A 23,947-nucleotide genomic window follows, 5' to 3' on the forward strand; every position below is an offset into this window, starting at 1 on the left:
AAATAGACCCCGATCCGATCGTGAGTGCCTCGGGACTCAGTCCCCAATCGGGGTTTTGGGACGTGGGCGAGCAGTTTTTTTTTTTTTTTTTTTCCCCTCTCTGATCAGTTACTCAGGAGGTGCCTGAATGTGCGGGGGTGGAAGCGTGGGAGGGGGGCTGCCTCCTCGCTCCGCTCCTTCCCTCGGCTCTCCCCCTCCTTTCTCCTCCGTCTCTCCTCCTCCCTTCCCGCTCATCTCCCCTCTCTTCTGCCTCCTCTATTCCATTCTCATTTCCTCTCTTTCTCTCGTCTCCCTCTCTCCTTCAGCCTTCCCCACCCTCTGTCTTTCTCTCCCCTCCCTCTCCTCAGTTCTTCTCTCTCCCCGCCTCACCCCGCTTCTCCCCCTCCCTCTCCCACCAAGTCTGGCACTGAACGCGAACTGTTTTGCTTTGCTTGGGGAAGAGTGCAGACATAACGTGAAATCCCCAGCTTATTTATTTATTTATTTATTTTGCGTGGTGCATTTAAAACGCTCCCTTATTTATATTACCCTCATCCCCTCACCTCTCCCACCCCCGCACCGGTCCTTCCAAATTTCCCTAGAAATCCGTGCAAAGCGTGCGGAAGGGGAAAACATTTGCACAAAAAGTGAAGGAGCTCGCCAAGGTAGGTGATACCGTGCACTGTCTTGTGTTTGCCTTTTGCAAAGTTTATGATGTCCGTTGGTGAATGTTTGGAGGAGTGTATCTGTGTGACTGGCCATGATTACTGTGTTTTTCATTGAATACTTATATGTGTACAAATTACCTAGACTTCTTGAGCAGGCTTGGGGGGGGGGGGGTGTGTGTGTGTGTGTGTGTGTGTGTGTGTGTGTGGGGGGGGGGGAAAGAAAGAGGGGTTGGGGAAGGCTGAAGAAGAGAGGGAGAAGAGAGGGTTGTAGAAGGCATGACAGTTGGGAGATAATGTGGTGGTGGTATACTGGGGAGGGGGTGCTGTCTGGTCTCCCCCCACCCTAATGTTTTGTGGTGTCAGGGGGATGGGAGGGTGGAGGGGGATTATGCAGTGAGCAAGTGCTTCTTCCACTCTGTCATATTTTGGACTGATTCTCATCCACTAATTGTCTTCATTATTGTAATTATTTTGCACATAAAAATGTAGTTCCCAAAAGGCAAAGGGGGGGGGGGGGGGGGAGAGATAAAGAGTCAGAAAATGGTGGTCCTTATGGTAATGGTAACATTTGCAAAAAGAAGTTAATCTCTCTCCCCACTATTTGGAGAAAATACTAAGTCTTTAGTGGGTGCAAGCAAAAGCAGTTTGTTTTTTTAAAATCCCGATCAGTGGGTGAAATGAAATAAATAATAATAATAAATAAATAAAAAACCACATTCCCATTGCAAGAGCAAAAACTGCTGCAGCTCACAACCACCTGTAGAGGGAAATCTTTAAGCATGATTTCTTAGGGCCCGCTGTGCAGAGAAAACCGCCTGAGCAGGCGCCTGGCAAACTTTGCAGCATGAACAGAGGCTGAACTCCACTGGGTGGAGGGTAAAATCCCCCCCCGGGGGGGGGGGAGCGGGGGGGGGGCGGCAGAGAAGGAGGGAAAGGCTGGCAGCTGGCCACCAGCCAGGGCCTCTCACAGTCTGGGGAGCGGCAGGGCTGGCCTCTTTGCTCTAGGAGGCTGGTGTGAAGATGGTTCAGCTTGAAGTGAAGAAGCTAACTGGGGGCGGAAGCTTGCAGGATAAGGTGGTGGTGGTGGTGGTGGGGGGGTGCGTTCTATGAGGTCATGGATCGTATGGTGCCTGGTGCTGTGTGGAGAAGGGGAGGTCAGAGGCCAACTTTTCCAGCGGGGCCCGGGTTTCCCTGCTGCTTCACAAAGCAAGGTGGTTATCAACAAGTGTTTCTCTCCTGAGAAGATTAGTTTTGACAGAGACTTCAAGGGGTTCTTTAATCTGGGCAAATCCACCAGGCTTTATTGTGTGTGTAGCAAAGAGTCCTTCTTTGTTAGTCAGGAGCTTGGGGAAGAGAGGTGGAGGGATTGAAAAGAGGGGACTTTTGAACATCAGCCATTTGACTTTGGGCAACAGAGTTCAAACCCTCCCAGATGGCTGAAAAGGCTGAAAAGGTATTGTCACCCCCAACTGCCACCCCCCATCCTTCGTCCTGGGCTTTGTGTGCAATGGGGGAAATGTAGCCCCTGGTGTTGGCCAGAGTTCGTCCATGGGAATTCCATGTGTGAGAATTGTTTTTTTTAGCCTTGGGAAGCAGGCAGCGCGCTCTCTCAGTGCTAATATTGTGTTCCCCTGCAAATGATCTCCAGGAAAGCTGAATCACCGCCACGCTGAAGAGCAGCCACTCCTGGGAGGTGGAACACCTCCTTCCAGTGGGTCTTTAAATATATGTGTGGGGGCACCATTTGCATGTCTGGCTAGAATGCACTTGGGAAAATGGAGAAGGCCAAAGCGGTGGTTCTTTGGACCGGGCTGGTGGCAGTGAAGACCACCTGGATGGGAATGTGATTCTCAAGGAGTGAGTTGCAGCCTTTTCTCCAGCGTGGTTACCAACTCAACATGAATTTATTTCAGCGAGGGTGGGAAGTAGATTTTGGGGAGGGTGTTTGGAGGTTAGAATCAACATGCCGTTGTCATGGCTCCAGAGCTGAATAACCCAAAAGCAAGGATTACGCACAAATGGGACTGGAGGTGAGATGCACACACACTGGAACAGAGCCTGCTGGTGAAATGGAGGGCTGTCCACCTCGGCGGGAGTAGGGTGGGGGTGTTGGGGGTGGGGAAACAGAGCGGATGGCAACTCCGTCCTTATGGACTTGCTGGTGTGGAGTAAAGCCAGGCCAGCATGCCTGCCATCTACAGTCCACACCATTAAGGTCCTAGTTCAGAGGACGGCCCCCTCATTTTTTTTGCTCAGTGGCAGAAGGGGGACAGTCTTTCATAGCCTAGGAAGTAATAGGGTCACCTATATCATGCCTCTCAAAAGGAAGTTGTGTCTGTTCTTTACCTAAGTCAACAAGTGTTTGTCTCCTTTTACATCAAAAGTGGTTACAAGAAAAAGCGGGATCTGGAAGTATAGGCATGTGTCCTCCACAGTTCCCCAAACCCTTTGGTATCACTTGCTAGTCTTAGCTGGGGTCTCCTGAGGACTAAGTCCCAGAAGGACACCATTTCCACGCTCACCTTGAAGGTGTTTCATGGCCACCAGCCAACCCTCTGAGATCCATGTAAAGACACCAAGCACACAACACATGCAAACACATATATGCAGTATACGTGCACGTATGTGTGACAAGGCCACAACACACATGTGTATGTGTGTGTGCGCAGAGTTTTCTCCATTTTTGAGCTCATGAGCTACACACAAGAGAGGACCTCTTCATCTATCAAGCCTGAAGATGCCAGTGGAGAATTGCCACATCCGGTTTAGGGGTGGATCTGACGTCCCTGAGTGTATGTGGTGAACCTGAATTTGCCTTGGGTTTCCTCATACTCATTCAGGAGTGTCAGTTCCCCCTTCACTCGACGTTGGAGAGCATTACTACAAGTTGATATCTACCCACTTATGAGAAGAATGAAGTCTACCTTGTCCCTTCATCACCATGGATGAGACCTGATGTGTCTCCTTGGTTTCTTATAAGAAAATAAGGGTGGGAGCTGAGCCAGCTACACAATTCATGGAGCTTAGTATAAAATGAAAATGAAGGGCCCCTTGTTCAAAACCCAAGAAAAAGTGCTATTAAAGGGACTAAAATACAAAGTTTTTCTCTTTCTTCCGCCATCTCTCTCCACTTGTGATGTTTTTTCATTTGCTGTTTAATGTCGTGCTAAATAAAAATTTAAATTATTAGCATGAATTTTACCACTCATCGTTATGTTGTACAATGGTAGTTTTATATGCAAATATAAGAACACTTAATTCCTTTGCAGAATCACTGAGATTGCATAATTGGTATTTCATAGGTCGTACATGCATATGTATTTTGTTCTTACCAGAACAATTGAAACATTGAACAAAATGAACTCAACTGCCTTTATGGTATTTCATTTCTTATATGTGTATGTTCCACCAGCATTCTGACTTCAGCTTGCTGATAAGTAAGGAAGGACTAAAAGGAAAAGGAACTATGTTGTGCTTTACCCTTCCCTTTCCCTCTATGTCATCGTTTTCAGCACATGCAGGGAAAGAACACCAGTAAGAAATAAGATAGGATTCTTTGGTCATTAGTGTTTGGTAGAACCCTTCTTTCTGCATTCGAAGGGAGTTCTGGTTCAAAAAGCATGACCTCTAGGTACTGGCAGTGTTTCCACTTACTTAGTCTTAGACTACCTTTTACTTGCTTTGAGTCTCACTGAGCTCACACTGAAATTCTGTACTATTAGGATATTGCTAACACTGCAGGACAGCAAGGATGGTGGACATGTGTAGTATGCATATCTTCTCTACCCAGGCATTTCCCTGCAGACTTTCTTACAAAACACAAGTTCAAAGATAAAGTTATTAAGAATCTCAAGATAATGACAACAGAGTATTAAACCAAGCACAAGGCCCTTCTGAGCACAGGGCCAGGTGTGACTATACACGTCACATGCCCATGAAGCTAGCCTGGGCAGGTGTAGATGAGAAGAAACCCAGTCCCTGACTGAGAACCCTCTGGCTTATCTTCCCTCATCAAGAGAATCATCCTGTCTGAAGCAACAAAACTTCAGCAAGCCTCCATTTTTGATCCATTGGGATTTCTTTCCTTCCAAGTCATACTCTATGAAAAGTCCACCACTTCCTGGTTATGGTGTCACAGCTTTGAAGAGAGAGTTTATCGGTTAATCCTTCTGGGTCTCCTGAAGCCTTGGGTTAGAGCTCACACCTTGAAAATTAAGTATTCATCCAATCCCTACCCATCACTTTCAAGCTTGGCTCCATGAAGCATATCTTCTGCTTGATATGTATTTAGGTCCACCATCTACAAATGAATAAAATAATATTTAGCTTGTTTAATGAGTAATTGGACTAATTAGTTAGCATTTATTGCTTTTAGTTATCATTCATCTCACCACTGCTCCAATGTCTGCCCAGTAATCTCTTGGTCAGAAATGACTGGCAGTAAATTCAATTGATGTTTACATGGGAGAAGTAGAGCTTGAGACTCAAAGGTTCAAAAAGACAATTCTATATTTCTGATAGACCCCAGTGGAAAGGGAATCTTTCCTTTCTTCATCAATTACCCTCTAAGGAGCAAAGCTAGAGGGCACCTCAGAAATGTGAGGTGGACTAGATTGGAAATAGGAAGGCATTAAAAATGCATCCAATCTAGAGAAGGGAGATACTTGGTTCAGGGAGTTTGAGAGTTGTGTTTTTCATCCTCAATCTAGTTTTTCTTTCTTGCCTTGTTCTTTAGATGACAGCAACACCTTTTGGTTAAATATTTAGCTTTACTAAGCTACTGTGAATACTTAGAGAAAAGAGGGAGAGAAATTACTCTCACTTATTCTTTTGAGTATCCCTTACTAGACTTGGAAGCTGATGGCAGTGACAGCCCAGTTAGTGGACTGGAAGACCAATCAATGAGTATTTACTGCTTGTGAATGAGCCTATCACAGTGCTTGATCCCTGGTGTGTGTTTAATAAAAGCTTGCTGACTCTGAGTATGCCTCATTATTGTGGCAAAATGTTACAAAGAGCCACAGATTTGCCATCAAACCATGTAGATTCAGGCAACCAAGTGGATGTATGAATTGGGGGCAAATTATTTAGCTTCTCTGTGACCTGCTTATCTTTCTTGTACAATGGAAATATTCACCTACTCCAGTGGTCAGCAAACTCATTAGTTAACAGAACCAAATATCAACAGTACAACGATTGGAATTTCTTTTGAGAGCCAATCTTTTTAAAACTTAAACTATATAGATAGGTACATTGTTATTAACTTAATTAGGGTACTCCTAAGCTGGCCTTTGCTAAAAACTCAAGGAGCCAAAGAGCCACATGTGGCTCGCAAGCCACAGTTTGGTGACCAATGACCTACTCCATTGAGAATGAAATGAGAAGTGTGGTGGCTTAATCAAAAGCATTTTAGAGTGCTCTACATATGTGCATATGTGTGCACAGAGGCGGATGTTAACTTTTTTAAAAATCCTGCCTTCCTCTCTTTCCTATCTCAGCAATAGAGGTGGACATAGGTCTTTCATAGTCAGGGCTCTCACAGTGTCCTAAGTACAGTACGATGGTGAACCATTCAGATTTTAAAATCAAACAGGTCTTGTTTCAGTTGTTGGTTCCTGTATTTGGTTATGTGACTTTTGACAAGTTATATAAACTCCCAAAGCATAGTTTTCTTTAAACTTAAAATGAAAGTAATAATTGTACCTACCTCAAAGAGTTATGATGGTTCGTTGTGTTATTTGCAAAATGCTTGGCACAGTGCCTAGCATATAGCAAATAGCTGATATATTACTACTTTATTGTTATTTTTATTGTTATTGCACCTTTGGCCATTCATGGGAACAAGGAAGCACCAGAAAAGTGACTTGGAAGCATTTTTTAATAGCATGTTGTAGGGTGGCATTTCCATCATGTGCCTTTTTTCCTGGGTAGGTTCTTCCTTCTCTCAAGCTAGTAGAGTCATTCTTAGAACTTTCCACATACATAGGGACTCCTCTTAAGAGACACTGGATAACATATATTTTCCCCTCTCCTTACCCCACTGAAACTAGAGGAACTGTTCTCCATTGACCCAGCTAAGCCAGAGTTAAGCCTGGGAAACTTCTCTGGAGCTTTCACTTCAGCTCAAAGCCCATAAACTCTTCTCCCCACCCCCACCCCAGGAGCCTCCAGTCCTGAATGAGGAGGCATCCTGGTGAGGAGAAAGGGGCCAGGTCAATGTTCAACACAAATCTGGACCCCAAGACTATGGGTGAGAAGATCATCTGCATTTGACTTACTCGAGCCTGGAGACTCGAGGCTCCTCCTTCCCACTGGAGCAGATGATCAAGTCTCCTTGGTCATTGTGAGACTCCCTAAGTAATTCAGTGGAGGGAAGCAAGACTATCTATCTACTCCTCATCCAGATCTTGAGTTTCAATTACCTCATTTTAAAATGGAGAACAGAATAAAGGAATCCCTTACCTGGACCCCAAGGCCTTATCAAAATTTGGAGCTCAGCAAGAATTTATGGAGGGTCCACTAGATAGCAGGCCGTGTCCTTCATTTGGAGAACCCAGAGATAATTAAGACTTGCATCCTGCTTGCCATCATAGCACTCATAGCCCCGAATGTGAAAGAGGCCTTTGGAAGTTCCCAGTCTTCTTTTGGTAACCCAGGATTTTTATAAAACATTTTCCTGACCAATAGCCACCACAAGCTTCCTTTCCCTGTCCTACACCTCTCTATCCTATGTCCTGTTCTATCAGGATTCCTTTAATCCATGAGTGTATATGAGTGTGGATGTACAGTTGGGAAAAAGCAACAGGTCCCAACCATTAAGATACAGATGTTCAGTTCCAGAGAATCCTGGTAACATTTGGTGAAGAGGACAGGCTTTCATGGCAGCTCATCCTATTGGAAGCTCATGGGTTGATTATGTGAGGGTCCATGGGACCCAGGACTACATGACCTCCCCTGACCACCATATCTTGGGTAGTAAGAACCACCAAGCCTGAGAAGACCTGCTTTGCAGGGAATAACCTTAACCCAGCCTTACTCTGGGGAAAGCAGGAGTTAGGATCCTATTTATTACAAGCTTTATTTGCCTCATTTTACTTTTCTATATGAATTCATACAGATTTGGAAAACAGAAATTGTTTGGAGAGGTGATGCAAGAGAAAAGGGAATAGCAAAATAGCCACCATCTCTCCCTGAAAACTCCTTTATCCACTTACACCAAGGCAAGAGGCTTTCTCCTTGTCTACACTAGCCTACTAAAATCTGAGAGTTTATAAGCTCTCAGATTTTTAAAAGCTAGATAGGAAATCTGGTGAACTGGGTACTTTGGAATAGAAATCATTGAGCTCACTCCTAACTTGGCCTGTGACCTGGGTCCAGCTGACTCTTCTTCCAGGCTCCAGCTTCCCTAAATAGATTAAAGGAATACCTCACTTTCTTTTTTCTAGAAGGTAGGTTCTTGAGTATCAGCAGACTCACACATCAGTGGCCCCTAACTACCTTCTCTTATCGGTGCCCCATTCTGCAGAGACCCTTTGATCAGATAGGCTGACTGAACTAGGAGTCGAACCTGGGATTCCAGACCAGTCTCATGATTGCTGTGCAGAGCAAGTTGGATAATTCTCGTCCAAAGGATTATCTTAGGGAAGAAAAAGAATGTAAACTGCTTCATCCTGGGGGCAACTTTTCCTTCCGAGACAGGCTGCACTTGCCCTGTGGAAATGGGACAATAGACTGAGAAAGACATTAGGTGTTTCCATTGGTTCTGGCTGGGGCTTAACAAGGGTTAAGTCCCAGGTTCCCCTTGCCCTTAGAAACATCTCCTAATCCTGAAGGGACGGGAACTCCACTATTGTCAGTTGTGGAGGACCCAGCTAGAGCCCAGAGCGGGGCTGTTCTGTATTTCAGAATACCAGCTATTATACTTATCAGCTTTATTACCTAGGGCAGTTTATTTAGCCTCTCCAAGCCCTAGCTTTTCAACTTTAAAATGGAAATTGTAATAAGAACTGTTTTTACTGAGTTTCTATAAGAATTGAGTGGAATAATGTATACATACTCTTAGCAGAATACCTGAGGTTAGTAAACACTCCATAAATATCAGCTATTGTTACTCTTGGTATCATGCCAGCGGAAGGGGGCAGAGAACCTTTCCGATGTTTTAACCTCCCCAGATGGCAAGTCTTTGCCTCACTCTGAGTCTTGTATCACCCTGTAAGTAGATGAGGCACAGAGCCCCTTGGGTACCCTAAAAGAAATGAGGCCACTTCTAATCAAAAGCAAACTGTGAGCAAATGTTAATTATAAGAAAGCCTAGAAAGATCTCCCATCATCTCTTGGGGCTCCTACTATTGCATTGATTAACTGTGAGCCAGAAAATAAGGATAAGAAAAAAGGTTTGTGCCACTTGGTTGTCCTGAAGAATCTGAGAAGAGAAGGAACTGTGGACAAGCGTGGCCCAGAGCTTCTGCAAAGTCCCTCCTGCCACCATTTGGCGGCCATTTTAGGTCTTTTATCTGAGAGAAATGCCATGTCTATAATTGGGTTTCTCAGGTACTTACTTGTGTTTAAAGGCACCTAAGAGCAGGTAAAGACTATCCCCTTCACTCTGCTGCTTACCAGGGTCCAGGCTCCATGGCTGCCTTATAACAAGTTTAGAGCAAAGTCCTTTAGTGACTATAATCTAGCTGTTTGTGAGAAGAAGATGACAAAAAAAACACACACACATTTTCAAAATTCCAAGGGCCAGGAAAGTGTTAGCTTCAGGTCTCTGGGATCAACCCCAATAGGAACTATCTTCATTATTCCAAGTTGGAACTGGAGCCCAAGGGTGAACCTTGGCGTGGGACTCAAGCTGTCTCTAACATTCAGGAACCACTGGGTGCCTTGAAAGCAAAACTGGGCCCAGGTCTTTCAATGAGGTCTCCAGTTTTCTGAGAAAAAGTCCTTGGCCTGTGGGGCAGAGATTGGTTTTAGAGCGAAATGAAGGAAATGTGGACCAGAGAAGAGGCGTTTTACTCAGGAGCTCCCTCTACTGGCTCTTAGATAGAAACTCCAAAGCTGTTATCTGCCCTGCCCTGTGGGCATCAACTTGAGGCATCTGAACACCTCGGTGCCTTGAAAAAAAGGAGCAAAGAACGTATCCTGAGGCACCAAGAAAGGTGAAACTGCAGATATGGTTTCTTTTGCCTCCTTCTTAAGTTCATCTAATATTTACTGGGCACCAACACGGTGCTAAACATCTTACTTCCAGGTGGCAGGGTTTTACAAATGGAGGCAGCCAAGATCTTGAGGGATTACATTCCTGGCATCACCAGAGACTAGCAGACCACCTCAGCAACCTAGAATTCTCCCGAGAGATAACTCAACAGAAGCGGGAACCAAAAGGTGCTGTGAAATTGGGAGCGAAACTGGTTCTCATCTCCTGATATAAGTAGATTGTGCTGGCTCTGGGATTGCTCCATAAACTTCCTGGGTCCTAGAGCATTTAAACCTTGCTTTAAAAAAAAAATCCAGCCCAAGAGACAATTGCATGACAATGCTTGTCCAATCTGGGCTGTCTCTGAGCTGCCCAGACTGAAGAAAAAGTAAGGCCCCCAGAGACTAAGAAGGATTTTCATTAATTGTGTGGAAAGTGTTCATTTCTGTGTTGTTGTTTTGTTTTGTTTAAATAAAATCCTGTGAGGTAGGTAGGGCAGGCACACACATTTTATAAGGTGGGAATTTAAGAGGTTGAGGGATGTGTTCCAGATTTTGGTTAGGAGCAAATGGCAGAGTTAAGACCAGATTCTTCATTCTCAGCTGAACTGCTGACTTTCTAGTTGGTGTTGGTTGAAACGAGTCTCTACTGGGCTTTTTAACTGCAGAAAATAAATATTGTGAAGCCACCTCCTTGATTTACATCCAGATCCTGTCCTGAGTCACTCCTTTCCCTGTTTCAGGTTGGTTCATAATTGAGCTTCCTTGATATTGAGTTATTTGGGAATTAGGAATCACACCAGCCACTTATCTTTTTAAGGCTCGTCTCTCCAGCCCACATATTTAAGGTATGTAGGCCCTTGGGAGAATCGCAAATATTATTTCAACTCTCCGGAACCATGCAAGGATGTAATCCTCTTCACGCAGGAGAACCTCATAGCACTTACTTCCACATTGGTTCTTCCTGGGGAAATGACATATGGGTAAGTCATAGGATTCTCAGTCCTGTTGGTTTGGGTGTTGGTCTCCAGTTTCACTGCTATGTCCCTAAATCTACACAATGGGGCAGCAGCCACACCATATATTACCCAACAACCTCCCCACCCCAATTCAGGATCTCCTAGTTGCAGCCTCTCCTAGAGGCAGAGTGATATCGCGATGGGATCAGGATGGGATCTGCTGACAGTAACATACAAGAGGCTTTCTGCAGCACCTCCTGAGCAATTGGGCTCTCACTGTCCTTAACAGAGTGGTTGGATTTAAAATGTTTGCCCATGATGTCACCTCCTGACCCCCAGCTATCAATAGAAGCAATTGTCTCTCTGGTTAGACCTGTTAATCCCACAAACTACTTTGCCAGAAATGTGACTTCTTGGTGAACAGTTGGTCTAGACCTGCCAGTTTGGAGTCAACTCATATTTAGCCACTTGCTGGTAAGCCTACACATCTCTTTACCTAACTGTAGCCTTGAGAATCTGTGTCTTGTTCCCTGCCAAAATGATACCATTGAAGGAGGGAGGGGGAATGCCTGGACTGAACGCTCACAAGGAACTGTGAATGATGGAATGTAGATTGCTGACACCATATCCTTTTCATTCTTGCTTGTTGTAGGAGCACCAACGACCAAGAGGAGACCAGATGAGGTTTCAAAGCAGTTCTCAAACACCCAGGATTCACCTCACCCTTTGCCTTCGTGCTTTCTGCAATATTGCTGCTCACATTCATCTTCCTATTAACCCTCGCCATAATTACTCCTTTCTGATCACCATCCTTCCTCCATTCATTACCCTCTCAGCTCTTTTTCTGAGGTGCCCCTCTCATGGGTGGTGGCTTTGCTTTCTGTTTGGCAAGTTTCCCTCTGAGTTGAGCTCCCTTTCTCCTACCCTTGTCTCCTGCCAGACTCAGCCCAACACTCAGCTCCCAGGTCAGGGAAGCCGACAGAAAACCCTACCTCTTTCAATATGAAGTTGCAAGACTCTCTGCCAGAGCAGTCACACTTAGTACAGGTACCCAAGGTAATGTGATGTAATTGACACCAGATGGAAGGACCAGCAATCCCTTAATCCCAGTCAGATACAGTGAAAGAGCTTATTCGTGACTATTTGGAGTGATTGAGAACATGGGGGTAGGGAGGAAAGAGAAAGAGGCTCAATTTGGATTGCCCCCAAACACAGGATGGAATCATCTCAATTTTCACCCCTCGACCAATTAAATTTGCATTTCATCCTACCACATTGCGATGGCTTCACTCTAGACATTTTCATTTGAGACCCAAGGCTTTGCTTCCTCATTTCTGAGCCACAGGTTTCTGGATGGTGAGGTAAGTGACATTTGCCAGCACTGTCTAGGGTGATGTGTAATGACCTCAGAAACCCGGTGCTGATGGGCCAGATCCTCCCTGTTAGGATGTGAGATTTGTCTCTCTATTGGTTCTTATGGACTCAAATGCCCTCCAGTCCAGCCTCACAATGTTAATCCAAAACAAAAATCTATAAAACAAAACAGATCCACAAGATTAACCAGATCAGAATTTGTTGAGGCTAAAGTGCTCTCTGTCTCAAAGACAATCACTTCAAAGAGCATGGTTCTCAGAAAACCTATTATATGTAGAAAGTGTGGTTTCTCTACCTACATCTATTTCCACTTTGAAGGTTAAACTAGAACTAATGGAAGATGCCAGTTATTCACAGGCAAGCTGAATTCTCTCTTCTCACAACGAGATTCAGACCTAATTCATCACCTAACTCACAGCCTGGTGAACCCAGCAGATACCTTAGTCTGTTCTGCCTCTGTTTCATCGCCTATAGTTGTTGGACTAGGAATTAAAGAATGGAATGCCCATGTTTTACTGTTGACCTATTAGATATAGTGATCCAAGCCTAGTAGACTAGCAGCTACTTTCAAGACTGCTCTAATAGTGAAAGCATAACAAGTGCGTCTAATTCGGGCCCAACAAACTTCCCCTGTGAATTTGTAATTGAGCTTCCTCTGCCCACTGAATTCAGGTGGGGTAGATAGCTGTTCACCAACCACAAGATTAAGGCCAAATTCACGCAGGTGTCTTGAAGCACCCTACAGATTGTTCCTTTCTCCCCGTAGTCCATGCTTTTACAAGCTCTAATTCTTTTTTTATGTAGCCTCTGCTGGCATCCTGAGTCCCACCCTACTCCCACCCTTGCAGCCTCAGCCCCCTATCATGTGCTTGCTCTGGCTTCCTTGTCTTTGCTTAGATCCTCACCATGAAACTCACTCTAGATATTCCTGGGTGGCTCTCTAGGTCCCCATTCTCCCAAATGTGCCTTCTATCGACAAGGCATTGGAAACCTACCATCTGGTTCTCCAAAACATCCAGCAGTTAACAGTGGTGTAGGGAGGAAAGCATTTGAAAGAGGCATGCAGAGAGCATAGCTTGTCTTCACTATTCTGATGTTGAACATTGCACTTGCTTTCAGGTAGAGAGAGAGTTGAGAGTCTTGAGTGCTGATGGCAACTAAAAAGGGGGTGGGGTGAAATTCTAGTCACTTTCCTCCAGCATGCATATGGTCCTTAAAAATATCACCTCAAATCTCCAAATATGTTGGCTTCTAAGAGATGTTTCCCGAGACAGAATGTACCTCTTGATCAGGGTAAGTGATGAAAACATGTATTTAATAAGGGAAGGGGATCGTGGAATAGCTTGTATTATGCATGCTGTGGATCAACTGCCCCACTGTGCTAATGGCTTAGCCTCTAAAATTTTTCAGAATCAAAATGATCAGGGATGCCGGTTACTAAGTGGTGAAGGAGGACTCCAATGGCAAACCAAACAAAATGTTCTTACCTTAAGACAGCTTTCCTGAAAGCCTGGACAGGGGAATTTCTAACTCCTTTTTGGTGCCATCTAAGGCGCTTCCTCAGTGGAGGTGGGAACCTGGCGGGTGTAGCAGCCTGAATGGGCATAAAGTTCACTGCATCTACAATCCACACTGGCTGGCTTCGGACAAATCCTTTTGAGTTTTGGATGTCCTGGGCTTTCCCAGGTAGAGGATGGAGGGCTTCTCTTCCTGGGCAGATAGCCTTCTGTGTGGATATGTCTATTGACTAAAGGGCTCATTAGGAGGAATAAATCAGTTGGGGTCATTACTGAGACAGTCCCAGACATCTCCAGTTCCAAATAATGAAGCCTAGAACTGGAATATAAAAGTTAGAGGCCACATGATAGAACGTTGGCATAGTGAAGCCACACAGACATGAATTTGATTGGATCCCTAATTGTACAATGTCAAGCTCTAGGACTTTTGGGCAAATCACTTAAACTATCTGTCCTCTGCTTCCTTAGCTATAAAATTGGAAAAAATCATCACTACTATTTTTTGAAGTGATTTCTGTGCTCCACAACCCAATGGGGCAGGTAACATTATTATAATGACACCTATAGCATTGCCTTAAGTAAAGCACCTGGAACAGTGTCTGGCACATAGTAGGTATTCAAAGACTAGTGGTTTATTGTCCTATATCCCATACATTATTTAGACCAAAATAACTCTGCTCCCTTTGGGATGATTTTAGACAAAGAGGAATCTCTTCCCTGGACTTCTTCCCTGGTAGGCTATTGGTTGATTTCCTGGGAGCAGAAATTATTTTCTTCCTCTACACCCAGTACTTTACCTACTGGCATTTTTTCTTGGTGCTTGGAGAGGAGACAAGAAAAGACACAGGCAGGACATTTCTGGGTTTCACTGATCCTGAAAGAAAGGAGACTCAGTTCTTTTCAAGGGCTTTGTGACAACAGCCTACCCCTACAGGCCTTCTGTGGGAGCATCAGGGGAAGAAAGTCCTCTTCATGCTTGGGATGCCCAGAAATCAGTTGACAGAGCAGAAGGCAATTTGCATCTTGGACAGGTTCCACATCAGGCTATTAATTCCCTGGGTCCTGAGCTTGACTGCCCCAACAGGAACTGGGCAGCACAGCCCTTAGCAAAGAATGGCAGAGCTGCTCAGAAAGCCAATGTCACCAGCTCCAGTTCAGGCTTGTGCCAAAGGACTTGATTGGTGTATACAAAAAAACAGAGATGCTGGTTCTGGAGGCCTAACTTTCTGTAAACATTTCTGCTGAGCTTCGTAGGCATCTCCTCCCCACCCCGGCCTCCCCATCAACCTGGTCAGCTAGATCACCCAGTAAGATATGGACAAAGCCAAGGGATGCCCTTCTGTGGAAGAGGCAGAGACTTTGAGTTCGCCAGGCAGTCAAGGTTCTGTTAGTATCATTTGGGCTACTGCTCTCAGAGTTTTGAGATGCAGAGTCTAAGCACATTTCTTATATTTCCAACTCTACCTAATTTTTAGGGCTATACTCAGGGTTTGCTGGAAGCCATTTAGGGAACCCCCAAAGGGATCCTAAAGGAACCTGCCTTGGTCTCAGCATCAGCCACAATAGCAGCCAACTGCCATAGAAAGCAAGCCACATTATTCTAAATCGTCTCTTCTTTACAGACTTTATGTAGCTTATAGAGAAACTACACGGCTTCTGTAAATGTGAACTTATGCTTACATGTACCTCCTCCCATCTCTCTAGAAACATACCAACTCTGGGCCTTTAAAAACATGTTTAGCCTGAAATGTTCATGAACCTCCGAAGACTTCATTGAAACACTGAAGGGGAAGCTTTCCTATCTGTTGGGCCACATTCAATGAGCCTTTGTGATAAGTCATCTTCAGCGGAAGAGCCAGGGCCATCTAGTTCTCATTCTGACTGCCTGGCTGCACGCTTCCCCACTGCAGCGACATTCTCACATGCATACATGCATGCATTCATGGAGCTAAAAATAAATAGCTGCTGATGGGCCGCCAGAAGGTGTCCTCCATGCCGAGCAGCTGTCCTCTGTCTCCCTTTAGCAGGCCAGGCTTGACCCAGAGACAGAAGTTGAGGGTACAGGAGGGGCTTAAGCTTAACCCAAAATCTCCAAGGCAAGTTACAAAGGCTAGGATCCCCCGAGGAGGAAGATGAGAGGGTATTAAAGATCACACTGATTAAAGATGAGCTCCGCGATCACTGTCTGCCAGGCTTGTGCCCCAGATCCTGGTAGTAAGCTCTGGAAAATTGTTTATTGTCATTCAGGAAAACCACCGTTGGGAACGTTGATAATTAGGGTTAATAAAGGAGATGACCCATGCATCAAGCCATGACGAAGTAGTTCTCTGTTCTCCTCACTCCCTCAGAACAGAAGTTATATGCAAGGTGGATCTGGGACGCCAGGTAGATCTGGGGAGGAGGATCTCTCTGTGTGAGATGTGGTTCAGATCTTCCAATATGCACAGATTCTTCCCACCTCCATCACCACTAATCAATAAGCGCTTTGTCATGCTGAGATGTGGCATGTCTTCTGCTGAAAACCTCAGATTCACTGAAACACGTACACACGTACACACACACACACACACACACACACACACACGTTGTCACTCTTGAGAAACAGGCTCCATTCAAATTGGTTTAAAAAATAGCACTAACCCACTGAGCTCATTTTTTCAGGGATATTTTTGAAGAAGAAGAAGAAAAAGGACCCCTGAGCTGTGAGAAGGAGGAAGGGTAAAACCAGCCATCCCCTAGTCTTTACAAGTCCTGATTATGTGGCTAGAGACTAAGCATTTTCAGTTTTGGTTGAATTTTCTCCTCCCCTGCCATCCAACAGAAGTTGTTTATTTGCTAATACCCTGCCATCTGGGTACTTATGGAGGTGGGTTTCCTTTTGGGGTGGCGAGGAGAGGGAAAAGCTGCAGCAGCAAGCCCTGTTTCCTGCCCCCCCCCCCCCTTAAAAAAAAAAAACACACCTCAAACGCTTTTGGCCATTTGCAAAGGGCTGTGTTTAATTGCAGCTTTATTTGTTCCTGCTCTGGGAATCTGTCTGTCTGTAACTTGGAATTTTATGGCTCTCTGGGAAGCTGTAGCTGGCTGATTCCGTGGGAGACCAAGCATGATGCGTGGGCGCAGGAAACAGAAGAGGGAAAAGAAGGAGGGAGGGAGGGAGGGAGAAAAAAGGAGCAGGGGAGAAAGCGGGAGCCGTAGAATCTGTTATTTGCGTCACTGGAGGAGCTGGGGCTCTCTGCCCGACAAGCACACAGAATTAATCCGAGTTATAGCCATAGCTGTCTCTGCTACATGGCCAGTTGCAGAAGGGCGGGGGAACCGACGCTTGCGCGAGTCTGTGCACACCTAGCCGAGTTGGGAGGGGGAAGAGAGGGAGGGAGAAGAGGAGCTGAGGGCATTTGGGAGGGGGGCTCTCCTGCTGGGCGCGCCCGCCCTCGGGGCGCACTCGGGGTGGAGACAGGGCTGCAGCCTCCTCTGCAGCTGCCCAGCCCGCGCCTGGGGTGGCGCCCGCCTCGGCAGCCTCGCCTGCTCAGTGGCTGCAGCCGAACACAAAGCGCTGTCTCCGTGCAGAAGCCTTTTCCCCGCTGAACCAGACCCACCAAAGAGGAGAATCTGCACGTGACGTCAGTAGCTGATGACTGACGCAGGCTGGCAAAGGAGACTCAAGGCGGCTGCTCTGCACTGCCTTCTCGAGTCTCTCTCCTCCAGCCCCCTCGTAGTGAATTACTAGAACGCAAAACACACACACACACACACATGCAGCTTCCAAATTATACATTTCCAAAGGCGGTGTGTTGCAAACACGGCGCGATATTTTGCAAAGCATGGGTGGGGAACGTGGGAAGGGTCTGGAAGATTCCCCCTCCCGCTCGTTTTGGGAATCTCCATCGCGGATGGCACTAGACTGGAGAGCTTGCTTGGGAAGCTCCTCTGGGGAAGGGGCCTAAGCAGCCTCCTCTGCCCCAGAATGCAGGGAATCTGGGCAACGGAGACAGGAGGCTCTACAAGAATACCACCCCCCAAAGCCGCCTGCTCCGAGAGGCTGTTGCGAGGAGCTTGCAACAGGCAGAGGCAAACGCGAGAGGAAGGGAGAATATAAGAAATAATCGGGGCATTTTTTTCTGCCTTGAGAAACACCCCCCTGCAGTAGTGCAAGTGAGGCTGGCGGGGCAGAAAAAGGTGGGGAGGGGGGCGCTTAATGCACATGTAGTGTTTTGGACAAAACGTTCCAGCGAAATGCCTTTGTGTGTGGAGGTTTTTTCAGTGCTTGCTAAAAATAGCATCAGGGTTTGATCGTGTTCCAGAAATAGACCGAGGGCTGCACTGGGATAAAAAGCCAACGCGGGTGGAAGAAAACCTGGACATCAACGCATTCCCTCCCCCCCCAACTATGTCTGAAATTAATTGTTGGATTTTTCCTCTCCTCTCTTCTGTCTCCCTCTGTCTTTCCACTTTCTCTTCCTTCCCCCTGTGTTTCTTTTTCTCTCTGAAGGAGTTCCCGTTTGGGTAAGTGAGATTATGTCATGTGCATGCCGCAGACTGTGAGTACAAGCCGAGGCTTACTTGGTGCATGCCCCCCGGTTCTTTTTGGCTGCCTTTCGCCCCTTCCTAAGGTGGAGGGTGGGACTGAGTGGTGGTGGTGTGAAGGGTATAGTTGTGAGTGTGTGCATAATGAATTTTGGGGCTGCATGCAAAGGAACGGAAAGGGGGAAATTCTCGCAGAGCTGGGGAATCACCCTGACGAATCTCTGAATCAATAGCCGCTGCAAGTCCCTCTCTCCTTATGGGTCGGCGCTGTTGAGCTCAATTCCCCCGACTGCCCCCTCCTCTCCCCATTTTCTCGGTCTTAAAGGGTGCCCAGATACGACTTCATGGGCTATTTCTCCGGGAGATTAATGGTAGTTACAGATTTAAAATCGCATGGACGGGGCTGGGAGATAAAGGGCTAGGATCCCTATTCCTCTGACAAACTTCCCTGCGCGCTCCGGTCCAGGAGCGGGAAGAAGGCGACCCCTGTCCCGGCCGGCCCAGGGCGAGGTCGCTGTCCACGGCAGGCAGGTGCTGATCATTCCGCGGTCCTCTGCGAGTTCGAATCCGAGCGCCAGGGGGCGGGGTTGGCGCCAGCTGCGGGTAGCCCCGCCCTGGCTGCAGAAGGAGGGTCCGGAGAGGAGAGAGTTAAGAATGTTCAAAGGGGATAGTCGTGACTTCGGTGAGAGCTTTAGGGAAAAGGAGGGGTGAGTGGGAAGGAAAGGAAGGAAAAAAAATTAAAGGAGGGGGAACCAAGTGCTAGATTCCAGGATGAGCCGAGGCCCAGCGCTCCAGGAACCAAACGGCTGGCGCCTCGCTGGCTTTTTCCGCAGAGGCCAGACACTAGCTGGGTCTCCATTCCCAGGCGCCCGCACCTTCCCGCCAGAGGCTTTGAAATATTTCTCTCCCGTGGTGGTGGTGGCTCTCAAAATAAGAGGCCATAGGTTGCTTTATTCTGGGTCTCACTCCCACATTTTGCAATTCCTGTGAAGTGTGTAAGGGTGTATCGGTGCATTATGGCATGTTTCTTATTCTCCCCGCTTCGCATCCTTGTCATAGGAGCCCTGAAGGAGTTGGGGTGTGTGTGAATGCATTAGAAGCCAAGGCACAGGAGTTGCTGGTACGATGCACAGAGAATTCAGGCTTGGGAACATCGCCAGGCGCCTTAAAACCTAAAGGATTTCTAAAAACTGGGGAAAGGGTCTCTCCTAGTAAGCCAATGTTATTGGGGAGACCATCAACTCCCTGGGGTTATGAGCTGGACCTAGCGTGATATTCATTGCAATCAACTCCAGTCAACACCTTGACCAAACCTGTAACCAGGCAGGTGAGGAGAGAGGAAGGTTATCAGAGGCCAGAGGTGGGGTTGAATATCACCCCGCCCCCCCCCAAAGACATTTATCCCGATTAACTCCAGGTAAAGGAATAATAAAAATGAATCCTTGAACTGGCCACAAGGATGGGCTGTAGACGGTGGGGAAAATGAGGCAATCTTGCGGACCTGCAGCAAGCTGTATGCACACAGGGATGTCTTCTATGCAATTAAAAAGAATAAACTTGGTAAGGTAAGTATATGAGGGGGGGCTAGTCTTCAGGTACTCTCTGCCCCCTATGCCCCACCCAAATCCAGCAACAGCCTCTGGCTTTAGTGACCTGCGAGGGGCAGGGGGTGGAGTGGGGGGGGGGGAGGACGAGTTATTTTTAGCTCAGAAGCAGTCCCTCTCCGGGAAGATTCCCTGGCTGAGCCTGAGTATTCGCCAGCTTGAATAATAGTAACAAGGGCTGTTACTTTTTTGTGGAGAATAACATAACGTTGCATCACACACTTTGCTTTGACAATTCAGCTTGAACCAAAGCTGCTTGAAACTTCTCGGCCCACCCCTCACCACCTTCTTCATTCATCCAACTAGTTCCCTTTCCCAAGCCTCGCCCTGAAGCTGCGTGGTCGTGTTTACAAATTCTCCTACATTTGCACTGAAAATAGCTGGGGTTGGGGGGGGGGGCGGTCGGGCAGGGAGGGGTGGTAGTGCAACGCAGCACTTGCAACACGTGGAGCGGGTGGGGATGTCCGAGTGTCATGAAGGGAGTGGGGAGGACCCTCGGGGTTCTCATTTTCCCCTCCTCCCCCTCTCCCCTCTCCTCCCCCTCCTCTGTCGCTTTACACAATGCCCAAGTTTACCCCAAAACTGGAACCTATTAAATAATTCAATGGCAGCGGTGTAATTTTGGTTCGAACCAGCACGGATTCCCAAGTCGTGACTGCAAAAAGTGAGTAATGCGCTCTGGCTTCGTCATGGCTCTAGTCACAGTTCATTCCGAACTGAGAAGGAATCGTGACTTTGCCTGGAGACGTCCCCTACAAAGGAGACGAGGGGGGGGGGAGGAGGGGGGAGAACACCGAAACGGGGGGGGGGGGAACGGGCGTGGGGGGAAGAACCTATCCAATGAAAACCGCTGCCAGGGGGTACATTTGAACTCCCCCACTGGCTGTCCGGTGCACCTCTCTCCCCTCCCGGCCGGCGCGCTCACTGGCGCGCTCGCTCGCTTAGCTTGCTCAGTCTGGGACCGGACGAGTCCTCAACAAGTTGGAGGAAGGCAGGATCGCAGGGGTTAACGCTGGGAAGCCGCAATTACCAAGATCGTGACCCTCCCACCCAGGACAGTAACTTCTGTACTTACCTGGACAAGCCTGCTTTGCCGCTGGACAAACACGGGGGGGGGGGGGGGGAGCGGGCCCGTTGGAGAGGGGCTCCTGCCAGCGGACTGCAGTGCGGACGGGACCAGCGCGCCCCCGGGGCCTCCGGACCCAGGTAAGGAGCAGGGGATTGGTTTAAGGGTCGGCCGGTAGTGGGTAGCTCAGTGGTCGGCTACGCAGAACTTTCCCACCCCCAGTTGCCAGCCTGTGGAGCCCCCTTTGGAGCGCGCCCGGCGCGTCGACGCGCGGAGGGTGTGTGCGTGCGTCTGTCCGCCGGTCGCCGAGCGGAGGGGAGGGGAGTGGAAGGGAGGGGAGGGGAGGGGAGGGTGGGTGGGTGGGTGGGCCGCAGAGCCGCAGAAGGGTGATGGATGAGCAGAGTGGGTGGGCCGATGGGAGACTATGGGAGACGGTGACTACTTCGTCTAGCTACGTTTTCTCCTGGCGGCGTGCAGAGCTAGTGTGTGCGTGTGCGTGTGCGTGTGTGTGTGTGTGTGTGTGTGCGCGCGCGCCCGCGCGCGTGCCAGTGCACGTCGATTCCCAAAGTGGCCAAGCACAAATATGGCAACTTTCGCCCCTAAGTTATGGCAATTTTGCAGCATCCTACCTTGGCTGTGTTTTTCCCTACCGGGTGACTCCCGCTGGGGAGGGAGGCGGTCACACGTTCTCCGACACTGTAGGGGGGAAGGGGGGCGGGGCGAGAAAGGCTTTGGGAGGGTGGGTGGCGCTGCCTTGGGAAAGTAGGAAGGCACCCTCTCTCCAAGTCTGGGTTTTGGGGATGCCGGAGGGTGCCTAGTGGGAGAGAAGGGCGAGGGAAGGAGGGTGAACATGGGAAAGAGATCTTCTCGGTCCTTCCAGGGTAGTCTCTCTCCACCCCCACCCCCTAACCCCTGCAGATGCTGGATTCTCGCGTCTGTAGGAGGCGGAGGTCTGTGAGGGGCTCGGGACTTGTTGTTCCTCCAATCTTCTGCAGAATGGGCACGGAGCGGGGGGAGGGGCTGCAGCAAGGAAAGGGCACCTGAGGCGAGTGGTCTGTTAGACACCCATATCTAGACGGGTTTGGGGAGGGTGAGAAGGGAGGATCTCCACCTTTCCTACTGAGCATTAAGAAGGAGGGGAGGGGGGAGATTGCCATTTTTATAGAAATAGGCTGACGACGGTGAGCTTTGAGTTTATTTCATATTTATTCATCTTTGCCTGTCATTTTCTGTCTGCATCTTCTGGCTTGGGTACCTTTGGGGAGAGGTCGCTCTCTTGAACCCCGTTTGCCCAATATCTCGCGCGCCTCCACTCACCTGGGCTGGAATGGGGGGGGGGGTGTCCATGGTCGGCTTATATATTTTTTGCAACAACAATATTTTAACGTGCCCCCATCTGGGTTTTGTTGAATAATTAGAAATGGAAATATTTTTTTCTCCCTCCCCCTGATGGGGGGGGGGGGGGAAGGAGGGGGAGGAGGAAGAAAATGTGAGCTCTCTCCTGATTGGTGGGTGACGATTTTAGTCCGCACCAATGGGCGGGCAGCCTGGCCTGTATTTATTTAGTGCTCTGGGGGAGTTTTTCTCTTTACGCAGCGCCTGTAGTCACGGCTGGAGCCTCGGCTGGGGGACTAGGAGGGACGAGAGGGGCTTCAGGGGGAATCCGAACTCTTCCCTGTTTTAGAGATCCGCGACCTTGCAGCGGGGCCGGCGGAGCCCCGGCTAGGGGAACGGGGGCGATAGGACAGACAGACAGACAGATAGGCGGGGAGACTGGAGCGTTAGAGCTGCGGGCGAGGGGTGGAGGCTGGGCGGCGGGATCCCTGGTCCCCCCTCGGCGCTCCTGGCTCTCCGCACCCCTCGCTCGAGGCCGTGCGGGCTGAGTCGGGGGCCGCGGACGGTGCGGAGAAAGGCAGGGATGGGTCGGGGGCGCGGAGCGGGGCGGGCGGAGAAGGCGGAGGGCGGCGCGGGGCGGGCAGGCTGAGCCGCGCCGGGGAGACCCGGGCTGCTCGGCGGCGCTGGGCTTCGGAGGCGGCATCCTGGACTCAAGGCGGCGGCGGCGGCGGCCCGAAGAAGCCGGCAGACTCTGCCCTTCGCGAATCTTTTTGCGGTCTGGGCTTGCTGTACATAACTCAATAGCCGGAAGCCCTTACCCCAAAAAGCATTCGCGGGGGGCGCACTCGTCGAGAGAAGACTGCAAGCGGCCACCGCCGAAGCTCATACACCCCTTCCCGAAGCGGTGGCGGCGCGGCCGGAGCCTTCCCCAGCCCGATCCCCCGTTTTCTAGGGAAGGATCCATCCTTCCAGCGCTGGCCCGCCCGCCGAGGCTCTGGTCACCCGTCTGTCCTTCGTGCGGGTCTCCCCCGCCCCCCCAACTTTTTAGCGGACTTTGTATCACAGGGGGACATGGGAGCGGGCTGTGTGCGGGTGTGTGTGTGTTCGGAGAAGTAGGAAGAAGCCAAAATACAATAAAAGTTTGCAGAAGTTGTGTCTTCCCCCCCACACCCCCCGCCCAACACCCCAAATAACCCCATCCACGGGTCTCGGAGCCAAGTCCGCACCTGGAAGATGCATCAGTTAAGGACATTTTTCTGGTCACGTTGGACCCTATAGCTCCAGCCGCACTGTGGGGGTGGGGGAGCCCTGGAGGGAGGGGCCGGAGGCCTCGGGCATCCTCCGTCCTAGCGCGGGGACCCCAAGGTGAGGCGAGCCGAGGGGAATTGGTGGCTCCTCCGAAAAGAGGGGAAACCCGGGCATCGCCCGATCCCCTGGAGTTCCTTTTTTCCCCGGGGCACCTGCTTCCAACCCTAATCTAGGGCGTTTTGCAGCATCGGGTTTCCCCCCACGCCCCATCGTGTCTTTTTCAGAACCAAGTAGCCCCCAAGGGGGTAAACAGTAAAAAAACAAAAACAAAAAACCCCTGCTCTCCCCCCCACCCCAACACACACAAGGAGCTTTTAGAGATGAGGTTGTACCCGACTCTGCAGCCCAGAGAAGCAGCAGCAGCCCTGACCTGGCCTCCTGAGGAACCCCGTCCTGGGGAGGGAGGCAGAACTGCAGG

At 48.9% G+C, this 23,947-nt stretch overlaps 1 long non-coding RNA gene across 1 annotated transcript in view; it reads left to right on the forward strand.

The window, feature by feature from the left end:
- The first annotated feature begins 329 nt into the window (after nucleotides 1-329).
- LOC118713581 overlaps nucleotides 330-23,947 on the forward strand; it is a 59,732-nt gene continuing 36,114 nt past the window's right edge. The window contains exons 1-2 of the long non-coding RNA XR_006740868.1: nucleotides 330-644; nucleotides 18,182-18,195. This is a non-coding gene — a long non-coding RNA (uncharacterized LOC118713581). The remainder of the gene's footprint in view (nucleotides 645-18,181; nucleotides 18,196-23,947) is intronic.

The sequence above is a fragment of the Pipistrellus kuhlii genome, unplaced genomic scaffold (genome assembly GCF_014108245.1).
Source record: "Pipistrellus kuhlii isolate mPipKuh1 unplaced genomic scaffold, mPipKuh1.p scaffold_m20_p_9, whole genome shotgun sequence".
NCBI classification, from domain to species: Eukaryota; Metazoa; Chordata; class Mammalia; order Chiroptera; family Vespertilionidae; genus Pipistrellus; species Pipistrellus kuhlii.